This window comes from Anomaloglossus baeobatrachus, chromosome 2 (assembly GCF_048569485.1).
Source record: "Anomaloglossus baeobatrachus isolate aAnoBae1 chromosome 2, aAnoBae1.hap1, whole genome shotgun sequence".
NCBI lineage: Eukaryota > Metazoa > Chordata > Amphibia > Anura > Aromobatidae > Anomaloglossus > Anomaloglossus baeobatrachus.
The window spans coordinates 288,645,328-288,666,245 of NC_134354.1; the positions used below are offsets into that span (position 1 = coordinate 288,645,328).

The following is a 20,918-nucleotide window of genomic DNA, read 5'->3' on the forward strand; positions in this document are numbered from 1 at the left end:
GGAGTTTTCCAGAGCCTTTGTGCCATCAGTAATATAGTAACATGGAAGCCCCCTATACTTCCATAAACAGATGATGTACTTGAATGGGGACTTGTTTCTTTATGGGTTGAGTTCAATGCTATTTTGTGGCAATTTGGGTACAGAACATTTTGCATCAGTTCACACCAGTTCAATCCTGTGCCTTAAGGGTTCTTTACATGCTGCAACATCGCTAACAATATATCGTCGGGGTCACGTCGTTAGTGACGCACATCCAGCGCCGTTAGCGACATCTCAGCGTGTGACACCAAGGAGCGACGATCAATGAGCGCAAAAGCGTTAAAAATCGTTGCTCGTTGACACGTCACTCCTTTTCAAAATATCGTTGATGCTGCAGGTACGATGTTGTTCCTCGTTCCTGAGGCGGCACACATGGCAATGTGTGACACCGCAGGAACGACGAATATCTCCTTACCTGCGTCCACCGGCAATGAGGAAGGAAGGAGTTGGGCGGCATGTTACGGCCGCTCATCTCCGCCCCTCCTCTGCTATTGGATGGCTGCTGTGTGACATCACTGTGACACCGCACAAACTGCCCTCTAAAGGAAGCGGATTGGCGGCCAGAGCGACGTCGCTGGGAAGGTAAGTCCGTGTGACGGGTATTAGCGATGTTGTGTGCCACGAGCAGCGATTTGCTCGTGAAGCACAACCGACGGGGGCGGGTACGCTCGCTAGCGATATCGGTACCGATATCGCAGCGTGTAAAGTACTCTTTATGCTGAGCAGCTGAGCACTTACATGAGTTTTTCAATCTACATCTCCCAAATTTGTAATTCAGGTGAAACTCCCAACGGAACCATTCACTATAATGAGGCAGCAGAGTTACTCCGGACTCAGTCTGGCCTCCGTTCAGCGGTGTTTATCTTTTCAAAGGTGCACAAAACTGTTCTTAACCGCACTTTTATGAACATCTAAAAATACATATAAAAAGATGGACACTGCCGGGCCACAGGCAAGATGGAAGTTCATAGTGACTTCCTCTGCCTCATTACAGTGAATTTTCTGTTGGAAATTTTCTTGGAATCACTTTTTTCAGAGATTTACATGTAATCTCTGGTGTAAGGAATCAATGAAGAGCGGAGGATAAATGTGAGCAGAGCCTTTCTGCGATCTTTAGGAAGAACACTAAACAAATCAACAGCAGTTAAAGAATTGGCTTTAGTACCATTTTTGACATTGTTCACCTTGCGGTACAAGTAATAAGTCGACTATATTTTTTTTTAGGTTTGGCTACCATCACACTAAAAAACCCTTTTTTACAAAATGAACATTTTTTGCATCACTAAATTTTGAAGCATATACTTTTTTTATTTTTTTGCCGACAGTCATGTGACACCTTATTTTTATAGGGATTAGTTGGAGTTTTTATTGGTACAATTTTGGGCCACAGTTTTTTTTTTTTTAACACTGTCTATTCTATTTTTTGTGAGGCAGAATCAACAAGAAACAGTAATTCAGGAATTGTTTTTTTGTTTTATTACACAATTCATCATGTCATAAATATAAGAAGACAGCTTTATTCTTCAGGTCAGTACAATTATAGATAAACTACATTTAAATTGGGGTTTTTTTTTCATTATTAGCTGCTTTTACACCATACAATTTTATAGAAAAAAAATTGTTTTTGCATTGCTGTATTCTGAGAGCTATAGCTTTTTTATTTTTTCGCTGAAGGAGTTGTATGGCGGTTTGTTTTTTTGCGGGACAAGATGACATTTTCAGACATACTATTGTTAATTACGTATGACTTTTTTGTAACAAATATTTTATTGGTATTTCTTATACAGACAAAAGTACATGTTCTGTTATCTCTTATTACCAAACAGTAATTAACACATTTTTAAAGAATGTAGAAATCAAAATCATTTGCAAACACTAGCAATTGATTATAGCTATGAATAAAAATAGACAAACAATAAAGTAAAACGTATGACTTTTTTTATTGTATTTTATTCCACTTTTTTGTCTTCTATATGAGGAAAAGACATTTGTTTTACGGTGTTCACTGAAGGGGTTAACTAGTGTTATAGTTTTATACACTGTGTGCAGAATTATGAGGCAAGTTGTATTTTAGAGGATTTTTTATTATTATTGATCAACAACTATGTTCTCAATCAACCCAAAAGACTCATAAGTATCAAAGCTTAATATTTTTGGAAGTTGGAGTGGGGTTTTTTAGATTTGGCTATGTTAGGAGGATATCTGTTTGTGCAGGTAACTATTACTGTGCAGAATTATTATGCAACTTAATAAAAAACAAATATATTCCCATCTAAGTTGTTTATTTTCACTAGGTACACCAATATAACTGCACAAAATTTACAAATAAACATTTCTGACATGCAAAAACAAAACCTTAAAAAAAATAGTGACCAATATAGCCACCTTTCTTTATGATGACACTCAACAGCCTATCATCCATAGATTGTCAGTTGCTTGATCTGTTTATGATCAACATTGCGTGCAGCAGCCACCAAAGCCTCCCAGACACTGTTCTGAGAGGTATACTGTTTTCCATCCCTGTAGATCTTATATTTTATGAGGGACCACAGGTTCTCTATGGGGTTCAGATCAGGTGAACAAGGGGGCCGTATCATTATTTTTTCATGTTTTAGACTTTTACTCGCCAGCCACACTGTGGAGTAGTTGGATGCATGTGATGGAGCATTGTCCTGCATGAAAATCATGTTTTTCTTGAACGATACCGACTTCTTCCTGTACCACTGCTTGAAGAAGTTGTCTTCCAGAAACTGGCAGTAGGTCTGGGAGCTGTGAGCTTCACTCCATCCTCAACCCGAAAATGTCCCACAAGTTCATCTTTGATGATACCTGCCCATACCAGTACTCCATCTCCACCTTGCTGGCGTCTGATTCGGAGTGGAGCTCTCTGCCTTTTACTGATCCAGCCTCTGGCCCATCCATCTGGCCCATCAAGAGTCACTCTCATTTCATCAGTCCATAAAACCTTTGAAAAATCAGTCTTAAGATAATTCTTGGCCCAGTCTTCACATTTTATCTCATGTTTCTTGTTCAAAGGTGGTCGTTTTTCAGCCTTACTTACCTTGGCCATGTCCCTGAGTATGGCACACCTTGTGCTTTTTGATACTCCAGTAATGTTGCAGCTCTGAAATATGGCCAAACTGGTGGAAAATAGCATCTTGGCAGCTTCACGCTTGATTTTCCTCAATTCATGGGCAGTTATTTTGCGCCTTTTTTGCCCAACACACTTCTTGCGACCCTGTTAGCTATTTGTCATGAAACGCTTGATTGTTCAGTGATCATGCTTCAAAAGTTTGGCAATTTCAAGACTGCTACATCCCTCTGCAAGACATCTCACAATTTTGGACTTTTCAGAGCCCGTCAAATCACTCTTCTGACCCATTTTGCCAAAGGAAAGAAAGTTGCCTAATAATTAAGCACACCTTATATAGGGTGTTGATGTCATTACACCACACACCTCCTCATTACAGAGATGCACATCACCTGATTTACTTAGTTGGTAATTGGCTCTCAAGCCCATACAGCTTGGAGTAGGACAACATGTATAAAAAGTATCATGTGATCAAACTACTCATTTGCCTAATAATTCTGCACACAGTGTAGATAACGTTGCCATGACTACAATTGGGCCCTAGCAATGATGTCGCGGGGCGCCGATCAGGAGTCGCAGTGCATTCCCTCTCCCAGCCTCCTAAATCTTGCAATTGATATTGCATAAGTCGAAAACCCCTATCCGACCATGATGTTTAGCACCATCAAATGTCGTGAAGTGTTTAAGGTCAAAATGGCTTAATTACTAAAGGATTATGGAACTCCTCAATTGTTAAACTTTTGCGCTACATTATCTTGAAAATTGTGACCTATTTATAAAAGTCATAGTTCATAAATTTGACTTAATTCTCTTTGTACAACCTGTTCCAAATTTTTATGCAAATGCAATTTTTCTCTGAGTGTCATAAATGTATCAGGTTAATGTTCAAGTCATCAACCGTTAGAGTATACATTTTTATTGGAGAAACCTCCCAATTATAATGGTATTTTTTTCAGACTACAAAAATTAAGTGCACTGTTCCAAATTATTATGCACAACAGATTTTCCAAACATTATCTAGGCTGCAAAGAACTGAAAATGGTAATTTGTTGAATTTGCAGCATTAAGAGGTCCCATTTATTGAAATCAAAAGCTTTTTGGGTATGTGAACACACTACGTTTTTATCGTGTTTTTTTTATGCGTTTTTATTGCCATTTTGTTACAAAACTGCATGAAAATTCTAATGCCAGCAAAAATAATGAGAATCCTGATGTTTTGTATGCATTGTTTTGGTTTTCATTTGAAGATTTGGTGCAGAAATAAATCTGCAGGATGTCAATTCTTTGAGCATTTTGCAGCGTTTTTCCACCCAAGATTGCATAGAAAACGCATGCAAAAAAACGCACGAAAAATCGCTCCAATATTGCGGCAAAAACAGGCGTTTTTTTTCTGCCAAGAGATACAGATTTGGAGCAGAAATTTCTGCAAGCAAATACTCAATGTGCGCACATAGCTTTAAAATCAAAAACTTAACAAGCATGTTACATTTTAACACAGTACCTGTTCTTTGATATCACCTTCACAATACTTGCATCCATTGAACTTGTCAGTTTTTGCACAGTTTCTGCTTACATTTCTTTGCAGAATGTCAGAATAGCCTCCCAGAGCTGTTTTGATGTGACCTGCCTCCCACCCTCAAACATCTTTTGCTTGAGGATACTCCAAAGGTTCACAATAGGGTTGAGGTCAAATGAGACTGGAGGCCACACACACCATGGGTTTCTCTCTTTTTATGCCAATGATTCAGAGGTACCCTTTGCAACATTACATGATGCATTGTCATACATGAAGATGATTTTGCTACAGATGGCACGGTTTTACTTTTTTGTACCATGGAAGAAAAGGGTCATTCAGAAACTATATATACTTTGATGAGGTAATTTTCAAACCTTCAGGGACCCTAAGGGGCCAATCAACACTCTACCCATGATTCTGGCCCAAAACATGACGTCACAGCTTTGCCATCCACCAACCAGCCACTATTTCATCCAGCTGGACCATCCAGGGTTGCACAGCACTAAGTAAAGAACTCTATTTTAATATCATTATTTCATGCATGTCTGAGCCGACTGCAACCGTTTGTGCTTGCGAGCACTTTTTAGGGGTGGCTGAACAACAGGTTTATGCACAACTGCAAGCCTCTGGAGGACCCTATACCTTGAGGCTTGCGGACTCCGAAGGCACCAACAGCATTAAATACCTACTGTAGTTTTATAAAACAGACCAGATTATAAGTCGCACCCCAAATTTAGAGATAAAAAAGGTTAAAAAAAAGGGGGGGGGGTCAGTCATACTCCGATGGTGTCTTACCGGAGGTGGGGCGGCATCGGTGGTGGAGCGGGGTCACATGCTGCAGGCGCTGCGGTGTGGGCTGTGCTGGCTGCGGTGGGGGCTTTGCTGGCTATATGGAGCAGGGTGGTGCTGTGTGTGTCCCAGATTCATCTGTCGGCAGTGCGGGCATCAAAGAAATGGCGCTCGGAATTGGCGCATGCACAGATTGAACTCTCGGCTCAATGACAAGTCGAGATCTCATATGCGCACGCGTCACCTTCGGGCGCCATTTTCCTTAAGTCCGCTGCTGGGAGATCAATGGGCCAGAGGCAGCGATGCGTAGATGACATCTTGAGTCGAGTTCCATCTGCACATGAACCGACTCCTGGCGCTATTATATGAAGCTTGCACTGCCAACAGAGCATCTGGGACACCCTGCGCACCGCCCTGCTCCATACAGCCAGCACGGCATCCGCAGCCAGCACAGACCCCACCACAGCCAGCACATCACCTCGCAGCCAGCACAGTGCCCATTCTCCACCTCCTTGTAAGCTACATTCGGATTATAAACCGCACTCTTAATTTTCCTCCCAAATTATTGGGAAGAAAAGTGCACCTTGTAATCCGAAAAATACGGTATTTCCTGCCTTGTGTAACGCTGTGTCCCTGCACTCCTTGCCTTCCTGCATGGACACATTGTGACTCACCGCTGCGGCTGGGTCCCTGCACGCTGGCCAGTGTCCCAGTCTCTACTCCATGTGTGTTCTCCTCCCCTGCCTCCAATGGACTGTGCCCACATCACAGCATCTCCGAGAGACCTCCTATGGAGTGTACGCGCGCCGCTACCTCTCTCTTCAAGGGCCAGCGCGCCACTTTCTGGAAGTGCCACCCAGCCTATTGCTGAGATGAACTGGCTATTTAGGGCAAGCTTCAACTAGGGGAGTTGCCTGTTCAACGCCCTAGTTTAGCTAGTCAAACTGTGCCTGTCTGCCCCAGCTGTGCCTCCAGCCTCAGCTATCCTGGTGGCCCTTGCCCGACTTGTGACTGTGCCTGTCTGCCCCGACCGTGCCTCCAGCCTCAGCAATCCCGGTGGCCCTTGCCACACTAGAGACTGTGCATGTCCGCCCCGGACGTGCCATCTGCCTCTGCTACCCTCGTGGTCCCTGTCTGCACATGAGACTCTAACCTGCCTGCTCCTGTCCACCCCAGAGGGAAGTTCAGGCTGGAGCAGGAAACCGGAGTCAGCGGAGTCTATGGCCTGTTTAAAACTGTCACGCTCGCCGCCGGGTGCTACTGCAGCGAGCAGAAGTGGACCCACTGAACCACAGGGGGGACCCTGGGTCTGTCCTTTTAGTGGGGGGGGGCTTGACTAAACGCCCACCACGAGGCAGACACCAGGTGCTACTCCCAGGGCAAGGACTGGGACTGTGGCAGCTGACATTTTAGTAGCTGCCCTCTTAATCAGATGAATTTTCCTGGAAAAGACCTTCCCCATTATGCTTTTATCTGCATGAACCAGTCTGTGCTGTGTATCAGCATCAAATTAACGGTACCATGATCACACTTCTATTTTCATGCTTTATCTAAGGCATTTCTGATGCTTTTCGGAAGAGATTTTTTTTCTATCCCATGGTGCTTGAAACCTGTAGCCTGCTTAATAATGTGGAACATCATTCTTAAGTGGTTTGCCTTTAATTAGACTCTTCTGGCAAACTAATTCATAAGTGTTTAAAGAAGTTATCCACTGTCCTAACTCATTTGATTTTTTTACTTACTCAGCAATCTTGCTATTACGTGCCACGAAATGCATCATACTTTTACTATAGTAAACTAAATCTTTTATCACGCAGATAGCATCAGTTGGTGGTCTCCCAGCAGCAGCTCTGATGTTTACATTGATCTCTTCACCTCCCAAGTTTTAGGTCCTGTGCACACTACACTGTGTGCAGAATTATTAGGCACATGATAGGCTTGAGAGCCAACTACCAATTAAGTAAATCAGGTGATGTACATCTCTGTAATGAGGAGGGGTGTGGTGTAATGATGACATCAACACCCTATATAAGGTGTGCTTAATTATTAGGCAACTTCATTTCCTTTGGCAAAATGGGTCAGAAGAGAAATTTCACGGGCTCTGAAAAGTCCAAAATTGTGAGATGTCTTGCAGAGGGATGCAGCAGTCTTGAAATTGCCAAACTTTTGAAGCGTGATCACCAAACAATCAAGCGTTTCATGGCAAATAGCCAACAGGATCGGAAGAAGCGTGTTGGGCAAAAAAGGCGCAAAATAACTGCCCGAGAATTGAGGAAAATCAAGCGTGAAGCTGCCAAGATGCTATTTGCCACCAGTTTGGCCATATTTCAGAGTTGCAGCATTACTGGACTATCAAAAAGCACAAGGTGTGCCATACTCAGGGACATGGCCAAGGTAAGGAAGGCTGAAAAACGACCACCTTTGAACACGAAACATAAGATAAAACGTGAAGACTGGGCCAAGAAATATCTTAAGACTGATTTTTCAAAGGTTTTATGGACTGATGAAATGAGAGTGACTCTTGATGGGCCAGAGGCTGGATCAGTAAAGGGCAGAGAGCTCCACTCCGACTCAGACGCCAGCAAGGTGGAGGTGGAGTACTGGTATTGGCAGGTATCATCAAAGATGAACTTGTGGGACCTTTTCGGGTTGAGGATGGAGTGAAGCTCAACTCCCAGACTAACTGACAGTTTCTAGAAGACAACTTATTCAAGCAGTAGTACAGGAGGAAGTCGGTATCGTTCAAGAAAAACATGATTTTCATGCAGGACAATGCTCACTACTCCACAGCGTGGCTGGCCAGTAAAGGTCTAAAAGATGAAAAAAATAATGACACGGCCCCCTTGCTCACCTGATCTGAACTCCATAGAGACCCTCTGGTCCATCATAAAATGTAAGATCTACAGGGAGGGAAAACAGTGTCTGGGAGGTTGTGGTGGCTGCTGCACGCAATGTTGATCGTAAACAGATCAAGCAATTGACAGAATCTATGGATGGTAGGCTCTTGAGTGTCATCATTAAAGAAAGGCGGCTATATTGCTCACTCATTTTTGGGGGTTTTGTTTTTGCATGTCAGAAATGTTTATTTGTAAATTGTGTACAGTTAGGTTTACCTAGTGAAAGTAAACAAGTGAGATGGGAATATATTTGGTTTTTATTAACTTGCCTAATAATTCTGCACAGTAATAGTTACCTGCACAAACAGATATCCTCCTAAGATAGCCAAATCTGAAAAAAACACGACTCCAACTTCCAAAAATATTACGCTTTCATATTTATGAGTCTTTTGGGTTGATTGAGAACATAGTTGTTGATCAATAATAAAAAAAATCCTCTAAAATACAACTTGATTTAATAATTCTGCACACGGTGTAAAAAAAGGATTTTTCTTAAGAAATTTCTTGAGTCTGAAAGATTAGCGCACTTGCGTTCAAAAAACGCACCAATAACGCATACGTTTTTACCGCGTTTTTGTGCATTTTTTCTGCAGGTTGGTCCCTGCGTTTTTTTACCATTATCTATGGCAAAAAAACGCAGGTACCTGCAGAAAAGAAGGGACATGCTCATTCTTTTTCTCAAAAAATTCTGCAGAAAGAATTTTCTTGAGAAAAAAACGCAGTGTGCGCACAGCTATTTTTTTTCCATAGGTTTTGCTGGGGAATGTCTGCAGAAAGGTTACAATCATTTTCTCAAGAAATTTCTGCAGCAAAAACGAAAAAAAAAAAAACCACGGGTAAAAACGCAGTGTGCGCACAGGGCCTTAATGTGTGCTGATACTACAAGTTCATCATACATTACGGCAGCCTGATTTCCAGCACTTAGCTTTCCCCCTCCCTTCTCCACCCTGTGTTGAAATATTGGGAGATACCAAGTGTCAGAGCAGCCCAGGGTAGGTACCAGCCCATGTGGTAATTGCCAGTACAACCCTGCCACTGTGTTTGCTATGCAAATTTCAGCACTTTTCAGCGGTCCATGTCCATAATTCGATTACCGAAACCCTTTGCTTTTGAAATGCAGATTGTAGCACTTCTCTAGGTGTAGGTCCCTGCTATTACTGCTGAATGAAACTGTCAGCTCGGCTTACATGAGGCAGAATTGTAATTCACTCCAAAACACCAACACCTATCATCAGTAGTCCAGTGACAACTTCCTTTCATTTTGTCTGATTTCCGTGCCAGAAAGGGAAGTATCAGACATAACAGAGGAGGAAGAACAATCTGTATAACAATCCAGGGCTATGTGATCCTACTGAGATGTGCTCAAAAGCTAAACATCCAATACAAGTATATTACAAAAAGTATTGTTTTGAAGATCTATGACATATGGCAAGGGTTTGAAAAGTAGTGGGGAACCCCTTTAAGATTTATATCAGTGAATCAAAGAGCCCTGAGACACAATACCATCCATGAGTTTATTTCAAAAACTAAAAGTTTAATCTTTATGACAATTAAATTCAATCTGCATAATAATTTGGAACAAAGTATATAGTTACACCAATTTCCTTGCCCAATTTTTAAACAGTAAAAGCATCATAAAATTGCTAACAGTCGCAAATTTTTGTGCAATAACATAGGCCTAAATTTGCAAAAGCTTTCAGAAATGTCCATCTGTGACAAAGAATTAGATACGTTTTCAAACTTGCTAAACTGTTAGGCTATGTGCCCACGGGAGCTTGCTCCTGCGGATTTTGCCGCGGAAAACCTGAGCATTTATCTTTTCCAGATAAATACGCAGGTTTCAGCATGTACAGACACTCCCCATGTTATCCTATGGGACATGGGGAGTGTCTGTGTCCATGCTGCGGAATGTGAGACTGCGGAAGTCCCGCAGCCGCACATAACTGCATGTCAATTATTCCTGCGGATGTACCTGCAGAAATCCCGGCGCTCCACTATGGAGAGAGAAGCCAGGACATCTGCAGGTAAATCGCATGAATGTCCGCAGGTTTACCGCAACAATTCCGCAGCTATGTATAGCTGCGGATTCCGGGGAGCTGCTGCGGTAAACCTGCGGCCGTACCTGCGGATATATCCGCAGGAGCAAGCTCCCGTGGGCACATAGCCTTAATGTAAAATTGTATAATGTTGCTACATAAAAAGGATTGAAAAAAAAAAATTAAATGCTTACAAAAAACTTGTAAAAGGTTGACAAAGACATTTGCTTTATTTACTTCCCCCTCCAACTCCCAAGCCTGTGCGTAAATATGTACTGTATGTACTTTAGTGTCAATATAAGGCGTAAAAGTGATCGCTTGCCATACAGAAATACAAGCAGAAGACCCTACTCTTCAGAAACAGGCCAATACAGCAGAGCTCCTCCGGCCCACTATAGCAGAGCTCCTCCGGCCCACTATAGCAGAGCTCCTCCGGCCCACCATAGCAGAGCTCCTCCGGCCCACCATAGCAGAGCTCCTCCGGCTCACCACAGCAGAGCTCCTCCGGCCCACCACAGCAGAGCTCCTCCGGCCCACCACAGCAGAGCTCCTCCGGCCCACCACAGCAGAGCTCCTCCGGCCCACTATAGCAGAGCTCCTCCGGCCCACTATAGCAGGCAGGGTGGAGTCAGTAAGCCAAACCTCCGACTCCTCAATTTCCCTTGCACCGACTCCGACTCCACAACTCGCACATATATTGCTTATAGTTAAGTGAAAAATGTATTGTAGTACAATGTGAACATCAGACATTTAATCATTTTTATGATACAATAATCAAGATATTTAGATGGAATACAACTTTAGAACACAAAAAAACTATAATAAATTGTAAATATGTAATACACTATGTAATATACAGTAGATTGCATATATATCTATTGTGTGTATATATATATATATATATTACATATTTACAATATATTAGTTTGTGTTCTAAAGTTGCATTCCAATAAATATATTTTATGTTCTAAATATCTTGATTATTGTATCATAAAAATGAATAAATGTCTGATGTTCACATTGCACTACAATAAATTTTTCACTTAAATATAAGCAATACACTAAATGTTATTTTATTATTTAGTATGTTTTTGTTGAAAACTGTTTTTTGCCACATACATAGTGTTATATATAACACTATGTAATACACTATGTAAGTGGCAAAAAACAGTTTTCAACAAAAATATACTAAATACCATTTGTTTAGTCTATAAATTTGTTGTAAGAAATAGAATTGCTTCCATCAGATCCTCCTTCGCAGATGACCTCAAATCTGACCTAATAATTTTAAGGCTAGAGAACAACCTCTCTACAGTAACTTGGGTTGGAGGCAAAGCCGTAACCACATGGGCAACATCTCTAACAATTTCCGGGTATAAAGGAATTGCCTCATGCACAGTCAGTTTTGATGAATGGTTGAATTTTTCTATTTCTTTGAGAGCAAGTGAAACATTGTACTCAAATCTGGTCAATCTGCTTGCTATAGGAGACGGAGTGAAATCTTTCTCCTTGCGGCAACACTTTGCCTGCTCCATGTCATCCAAATACTTGTCAAAGTTAAACTCCTCATCTGATGAGGAAGAAGATATGGCAGCAGTAGCACTGTCAGGCCCCAAGTCCTCTTCCGCCTGGCAGTCCTGTAGCCGCTCATCCTAACTGCTACCTCACTCAAAGCTTCTTTTCCTTTAGTAAGCTGTTGATCATCAAGCAGTATACGATGACTTGGGTCCACATAAACAGCTGCCAGAAGAATTTATTTTCCAATAGCGGTGTCTCTCTCCATTTCATTGAAGTAGAAATGCCATCTGCGATTAAACCTCCTCTTTGGGACAGGCAAAATAGCAAGTTCTTCCACTCCCTTATGAAAATGCTAGGAGTTAAATCCTCAGCTTGTAATTTTTTAGTTACGGTAAATGGGTGATTAAGCAATTCCTTCAATTCAGCCACCTGTGTCCATTGACCTTCATTTAAGGTTACTTGAGGGTTCACCATATCTATAAGAAATTATTTTAGTTCAAGCAATCGCTCAGTTATTAAATAAGTGCTGCCTCACCGAGTTGGTTGATCAACAATTGCCCCTTTCCCAGAAAGTCTCTTCAAGATGGAATCAATTTTAGGGGTTCTGGCGGCAATATTCAATTTCTTCACTTTTCCAATCAGATTTCCAACATGTCCGCCCAGTTTCACACATCCGGCTTTTCGCCGGTTTGGCGGATGTGGTGCACGCCAGTACAGTATGATACAGTACAGTGGCAGCACCGCAACTTCCAGGTCACATGACAGCATGTGACCGGCATTTGTCGCGCTGCAACTGTACTGTATACACTGTACTGGAGTGCGCCGCATCCGCCAAACCGGATGTGTGAAATCAGGGTCCCTCTTGCAGACTCTCTCTTATTGCCAGCTGCAGCGTGTGCACAACACAGCGCATGTGATGAATATGAAAGTGTTTTGAAGCAGCTTCAACAGGATCATCTAATCCTAAAGTATCATTTTGCTGTTCTTCTGTTGTAATATCTGTTTGTTCCTCAGTTACATGAACAGCACTGTGGCCTTCCATCTCACACATACTGAATCCTAAATTTTCTTTTAGATGTTGTTCATTACTCTCATTCATCAGTTTAATTTAACTTATCATGTTTGAAGCATTGTCCATTACAATAGCAAGAACCTGTTCTTTTTTGAATTTGTAATCTTGCAGAACTTTTTCCACTAAGGCCTGGAGAAACTGGCTGATGTGATGAGCTTTCGTATCTTTTACTGCCAGTGTCTTGCTAACAATTTCTTTCTTGTCACAAACATATCGAACATTGATGGCAAAATAATTCAGTGAATTGTAGTGACTCTGGGCATCCCAGCAAAGGCAATGGGTTTCAAGATAGGACATTCAGACACAGCGTTTTGTGAGGATCCGTTTTTGTGTTCAAAAACAGATTCTCACAAAGAATGAGCATGTCAGTTTGTGACGGTTTTCTAATCTGCTTTTGAAATTGAAAGCATGATTTATGAGCTCAAAAACCTTTCAGGTGATGCGTTTTTTTAAAAAGCTGATCTGCTTTTGCAGCTGAAAAACGTATCCTCAAAAAATGCAGCAAAAACGCTGTGTGAATGTAGCCTTAGATCAGGAATAGAACAGACATTTATAGGACATTTCATAACTTTCCCAAATTCCTATGAAAAAATATTCAGCACATTCTGCATTGCACTACTGTCCCCAATTTATTATATATTTAGGAGTCGGAGTCGGTGTATTTTATACCGACTTCACCAAAATGAGCTCCAACTCTGACTCCTCTACTCCGACTCCACAGCCCTGATAGCAGGGCTCCTCCGGCCCAATATAGCAGAGCTCCTCCGGCCCAATATAGCAGAGTTCCTCCGGCCCACTATAGCAGAGCTCCTCCGGCCCACTATAGCAGAGCTCCTCCGGCCCACTATAGCAGAGCTCCTCCGGCCCACTGTAGCAGAGCTCCTCCGGCCCAATGTAGCAGAGCTCCTCCGGCCCAATGTAGCAGAGCTCCTCCGGCCCAATGTAGCAGAGCTCCTCCGGCCCAATGTAGCAGAGCTCCTCCGGCCCAATGTAGCAGAGCTCCTCCGGCCCAATGTAGCAGAGCTCCTCCGGCCCAATGTAGCAGAGCTCCTCCGGCCCAATGTAGCAGAGCTCCTCCGGCCCAATGTAGCAGAGCTCCTCCGGCCCAATGTAGCATAACTCCTCCTGGGATAATTGTTATATGGCAATGAAGGTCGGGGTTCCTAGTATTTCATCATACACGTATAAACCATATGTGCATAGGGATCGTAGTTACAAAGTCCCTGGCTGGCATTACATTGGCATGCAATACAACCAGTTATCCAGAAAAGCCCCATCCTGGCACTATATGGGCATTATTGTACAGGTAAAGCCCCTTCCTGGCACTATGTGGGCATTATTGTACAGGTAAAGCCCCATCCTGGCACTATGTGGGCATTATTGTACAGATAAAGGCCCATCCTGGCACTATGTGGACATTATTGTACAGGTAAAGCCCCATCCTGGCACCATGTGGGCATTATTGTACAGGCAAAGCCCCATCCTGGCACCATATGGGCATTATTGTACAGGTAAAGCCCCATCCTGGCACCATGTGGGCATTATTGTACAGGTAAAGCCCCCATCCTTGCACCATATGTGCATTATTGTACAGGTAAAGCCCCCATCCTGGCACTATGTGGGCATTATTGTACAGGTAAAGCCCCATCCTGGCACTATGTGGGCATTATTGTACAGGTAAAGCCCCCATCCTGGCACTATGTGGGCATTATTGTACAGGTAAAGCCCCATCCTGGCACTATGTGGGCATTATTGTACAGGTAAAGCCCCCATCCTGGCACTATGTGGGCATTATTGTACAGGTAAAGCCCCATCCTGGCACTATGTGGGCATTATTGTACAGGTAAAGCCCCATCCTGGCACTATGTGGGCATTATTGTACAGGTAAAGCCCCATCCTGGCACTATGTGGGCATTATTGTACAGGTAAAGCCCCATCCTGGCACTATGTGGGCATTATTGTACAGGTAAAGCCCCCATCCTGGCACTATGTGGGCATTATTGTACAGGTAAAGCCCCCATCCTGGCACTATGTGGGCATTATTGTACAGGTAAAGCCCCATCCTGGCACTATGTGGGCATTATTGTACAGGTAAAGCCCCCATCTTGGCACTATGTGGGCATTATTGTACAGGTAAAGCCCCATCCTAGCACTATGTGGGCATTATTGTACAGGTAAATCCCCATCCTGGCACTATGTGGGCATTATTGTACAGGTAAAGCCCCCATCCTGGCACTATGTGGGCATTATTGTACAGGTAAAGCCCCCATCCTGGCACTATGTGGGCATTATTGTACAGGTAAAGCCCCCATCCTGGCACTATGGTGGCATTATTGTACAGGTAAAGCCCCCATCCTGGCACTATGGTGGCATTATTGTACAGGTAAAGCCCCCATCCTGGCACTATGTGGGCATTATTGTACAGGTAAAGCCCCATCCTGGCACTATGTGGGCATTATTGTACAGGTAAAGCCCCCATCCTGGCACTATGTGGGAATTATTGTACAGGTAAAGCCCCATCCTGGCACTATGTGGGCATTATTGTACAGGTAAAGCCCCCATCCTGGCACTATGTGGGCATTATTGTACAGGTAAAGCCCCATCCTGGCACCATGTGGGCATTATTGTACAGGTAAAGCCCCCATCCTGGCACTATGTGGGCATTATTGTACAGGTAAAGCCCCCATCCTGGCACTATGTGGGCATTATTGTACAGGTAAAGCCCCCATCCTGGCACTATGTGGGCAGTATTGTACAGGTAAAGCCCCCATCCTGGCACTATGTGGGCATTATTGTACAGGTAAAGCCCCATCCTGGCACTATGTGGGCAGTATTGTACAGGTAAAGCCCCCATCCTGGCACTATGTGGGCATTATTGTACAGGTAAAGCCCCATCCTGGCACTATGTGGGCATTATTGTACAGGTAAATCCCCATCCTGGCACCATGTGGGCATTATTGTACAGGTAAAGCCCCCATCCTGGCACTATGTGGGCATTATTGTACAGGTAAAGCCCCCATCCTGGCACTATGTGGGCATTATTGTACAGGTAAAGCCCCCATCCTGGCACTATGTGGGCATTATTGTACAGGTAAAGCCCCCATCCTGGCACTATGTGGGCATTATTGCACAGGTAAAGCCCCCATCCTGGCACTATGTGGGCATTATTGTACAGGTAAAGCCCCATCCTGGCACTATGTGGGCAGTATTGCACAGGTAAAGCCCCCATCCTGGCACTATGTGGGCATTATTGTACAGGTAAAGCCCCCATCCTGGCACTATGTGGGCATTATTGTACAGGTAAAGCCCTCATCCTGGCACTATGTGGGCATTATTGTACAGGTAAAGCCCCCATCCTGGCACTACGTGGGCATTATTGTACAGGTAAAGCCCCATCCTGGCACTATGTGGGCAGTATTGCACAGGTAAAGCCCCCATCCTGGCACTATGTGGGCATTATTGTACAGGTAAAGCCCCCATCCTGGCACTATGTGGGCATTATTGTACAGGTAAAGCCCTCATCCTGGCACTATGTGGGCATTATTGTACAGGTAAAGCCCCATCCTGGCACTATGTGGGCATTATTGTACAGGTAAAGCCCCATCCTGGCACTATGTGGGCATTATTGTACAGGTAAAGCCCCCATCCTGGCACTATGTGGGCATTATTGTACAGGTAAAGCCCTCATCCTGGCACTATGTGGGCATTATTGTACAGGTAAAGCCCCATCCTGGCACTATGTGGGCATTATTGTACTGGTAAAGCCCCATCCTGGCACTATGTGGGCATTATTGTACAGGTAAAGCCCCATCCTGGCACTATGTGGGCATTATTGTACAGGTAAAGCCCCATCCTGGCACTATGTGGGCATTATTGTACAGGTAAAGCCCCATCCTGGCACTATGTGGGCATTATTGTACAGGTAAAGCCCCATCCTGGCACTATGTGGGCATTATTGTACAGGTAAAGCCCCATCCTGGCACTATGTGGGCATTATTGTACAGGTAAAGCCCCCATCCTGGCACTATGTGGGCATTATTGTACAGGTAAAGCCCCCATCCTGGCACTATGGTGGCATTATTGTACAGGTAAAGCCCCCATCCTGGCACTATGGTGGCATTATTGTACAGGTAAAGCCCCCATCCTGGCACTATGTGGGCATTATTGTACAGGTAAAGCCCCATCCTGGCACTATGTGGGCATTATTGTACAGGTAAAGCCCCCATCCTGGCACTATGTGGGAATTATTGTACAGGTAAAGCCCCATCCTGGCACTATGTGGGCATTATTGTACAGGTAAAGCCCCCATCCTGGCACTATGTGGGCATTATTGTACAGGTAAAGCCCCATCCTGGCACCATGTGGGCATTATTGTACAGGTAAAGCCCCCATCCTGGCACTATGTGGGCATTATTGTACAGGTAAAGCCCCCATCCTGGCACTATGTGGGCATTATTGTACAGGTAAAGCCCCCATCCTGGCACTATGTGGGCAGTATTGTACAGGTAAAGCCCCCATCCTGGCACTATGTGGGCATTATTGTACAGGTAAAGCCCCATCCTGGCACTATGTGGGCAGTATTGTACAGGTAAAGCCCCCATCCTGGCACTATGTGGGCATTATTGTACAGGTAAAGCCCCATCCTGGCACTATGTGGGCATTATTGTACAGGTAAATCCCCATCCTGGCACCATGTGGGCATTATTGTACAGGTAAAGCCCCCATCCTGGCACTATGTGGGCATTATTGTACAGGTAAAGCCCCCATCCTGGCACTATGTGGGCATTATTGTACAGGTAAAGCCCCCATCCTGGCACTATGTGGGCATTATTGTACAGGTAAAGCCCCCATCCTGGCACTATGTGGGCATTATTGCACAGGTAAAGCCCCCATCCTGGCACTATGTGGGCATTATTGTACAGGTAAAGCCCCATCCTGGCACTATGTGGGCAGTATTGCACAGGTAAAGCCCCCATCCTGGCACTATGTGGGCATTATTGTACAGGTAAAGCCCCCATCCTGGCACTATGTGGGCATTATTGTACAGGTAAAGCCCTCATCCTGGCACTATGTGGGCATTATTGTACAGGTAAAGCCCCCATCCTGGCACTACGTGGGCATTATTGTACAGGTAAAGCCCCATCCTGGCACTATGTGGGCAGTATTGCACAGGTAAAGCCCCCATCCTGGCACTATGTGGGCATTATTGTACAGGTAAAGCCCCCATCCTGGCACTATGTGGGCATTATTGTACAGGTAAAGCCCTCATCCTGGCACTATGTGGGCATTATTGTACAGGTAAAGCCCCATCCTGGCACTATGTGGGCATTATTGTACAGGTAAAGCCCCATCCTGGCACTATGTGGGCATTATTGTACAGGTAAAGCCCCCATCCTGGCACTATGTGGGCATTATTGTACAGGTAAAGCCCTCATCCTGGCACTATGTGGGCATTATTGTACAGGTAAAGCCCCATCCTGGCACTATGTGGGCATTATTGTACTGGTAAAGCCCCATCCTGGCACTATGTGGGCATTATTGTACAGGTAAAGCCCCATCCTGGCACTATGTGGGCATTATTGTACAGGTAAAGCCCCATCCTGGCACTATGTGGGCATTATTGTACAGGTAAAGCCCCATCCTGGCACTATGTGGGCATTATTGTACAGGTAAAGCCCCATCCTGGCACTATGTGGGCATTATTGTACAGGTAAAGCCCCATCCTGGCACTATGTGGGCATTATTGTACAGGTAAAGCCCCCATCCTGGCACAGTGCAGACAGCTCACAACTGGACCCATTTCGGATATAGCAGGCACTTTCCTGCAGAAATTCTTGTGTGTGCCCATTTCCATCCCTGACACAATCCCACACAGGGGCTGGAATGACTGCTTCTTCCATGTACTGGCTGGTTCCTGGTAAATGATGCAGCCACAACACACAAGTTCCCAGGGAAGCCTCGCCAGTGAGAGGCTGCAGCCGCCGGAGACTTGGCGCTCGCCTGCACTCAGCATGCTGGCCTGGATAATAGGCCGGCCGGGGACAGCGAGCCAATGGGCGGCGGGAGCAGGGAGGCCTCTGAGAAGAAGCAGCTGCACCGGCCATTGATGTCAGCCCTGCCGACCCTCCTCACGCAGCTCCCTGTGACTGCCGTGGAAACAAACGGATGTACCCACCGGATCTTGGCAAGGACGAGCGGCCGCGAGCAGCAGCTGCCTCAGCTCCGAGGAAGCCGCTTGTAATGCAGCCCCGTGTGGACGCGTTCTTACCTCACACTTCCAGGGACATTGAGTCAGGGGATCCTGGATGTGGCAGTCTATCTGCTCCACAGAACAAACTGCTTGTCAGGCGGCGGCGCCCTAGCGGCGGAAACGGCTACTGCAGGGGATTGCTGTACCGCCGTGCACACGGTGGAGGAGGGAAGATCCGCTGGAAGACACGGCTTCTCACCGGCGAGGGCGCCCTTTCTGGGCAGAAACTGTGTGGGTACTAAATGCCAGGATAAATGCGTCTTCCATGTATAATGCATACCTATGGAGTAAGGTGGCAGCGCTTACATATGAGAGACACGGCTGGAACATATACTATATTCTGAAGCATTGACATTTATTTCTGAGACCGAGTTCACACAAGGCCCTCATGAATGGTGACCGCAATGTCTGGGTCAGGGGACAATGTCTGGGTCAGGGGACAATGTCTGGGTCAGGGGACAATGTCTGGGTCAGGGGACAATGTCTGGGTCAGGGGACAATGTCTGGGTCAGGGGACAATGTCTGGGTCAGGGGACAATGTCTGGGTCAGGGGACAATGTCTGGGTCAGGGGACCTGTGCAGCAGAGCATATGCATACCAACCTACATAAAGATGAGAAAGAGGGGCAAAGTCTGCGGAGCGCTACGCGCGCAGCGGCAATTTCAGGACATGCCCCTAACCACACCCATTTTGCAATCTGTCACGCCCACATCCAATCCTTTTCAGCTCTGCAGATCACATTGTTTAACCCTTTAGTGACGAAGCTAATTTTCACCTTAATGACGAGACCAAATTTTGCAATTCTGACCAGTGTCACTTCATGAGGTTATAACTCTGGAACGCTTCAACGGATCCCGGTGATTCTGAGATTGTTTTTCGTCACATATTGGACTTCATGTTAGTACCAAATTTAGAACAATATTTTTTGCGTTTATTTATGAAAAAAATTGAATTTTGGCGAAAATTTAGCAATTTTCAACTTTTGAATTTTTATACCGTTAAACCAGAGATTTCTGTGACACAAAATAGTTAATAAATAACATTTCCCACTTATCTACTTTACATCAGCACAATTTCTGAAACAAATTTTTTTTTTGTTAGGAAGTTAGAAGGGTTCAAAGTTTATTAGCGATTTCTCATTTTTACATCAAAATTTACAAAACCATTTTTTTAGGGACCACATCACATTTGAAGTGACTTTGAGGGGCCTAGATGACAGAAAATACCCAAAAGTGACACCATTCTAAAAACTGCACCCCCCAAAGTACTCAAAACCACATTCAAGAAGTTTATTAACCCTTCAGGTGCTTCACATGAACAAAAGCAATGTGGAATGAAAAAAAGTAAAAATTAAATTTTACCTAAAAATGTTGCTCTTACCCAAATTTATTCACTTTTAGAAGAAATAACACAACAAAATGGACCCCAAAACTTGTTCCCCACTTTCTTATGAGTGCGCTGATACCCCACATGTGGTCAGAAACCTCTGTTTGGATAAATGGGAGGGCTCGGAACAGAAGGAGCAATATTTGAATTTTGGAAAGCAAATTTGGCTGAAATAGATTGCGAGCACCATGTTGCATTTACAGGACCGCTAAGGTACCTAAACAGAAGAATCCCCTCACAAGTGACGGCATTTTGGAGACTAGACCCCTCAAGGCTTCTATCTAGGGGTATAGTGAGCATTTTGGACCCACAGGTACTTCACAG

The 20,918-nt window shown here is 44.4% G+C and overlaps 1 protein-coding gene across 3 annotated transcripts in view; it reads right to left on the bottom strand.

Annotated features, from left to right (window-relative positions):
• CUEDC1 (CUE domain containing 1) overlaps positions 1-19,334 on the bottom strand; it is a 217,816-nt gene extending 198,482 nt beyond the window's left edge. For 2 of the 3 annotated variants that reach the window (XM_075335838.1, XM_075335836.1), the window contains exon 1: positions 19,227-19,334. The gene's annotated coding sequence lies outside the window, so the exon portion shown is untranslated. The remainder of the gene's footprint in view (positions 1-19,226) is intronic. The other variant, XM_075335837.1, reaches the window with a different exon arrangement.
• Between the last annotated feature and the right edge of the window lie 1,584 nt (positions 19,335-20,918).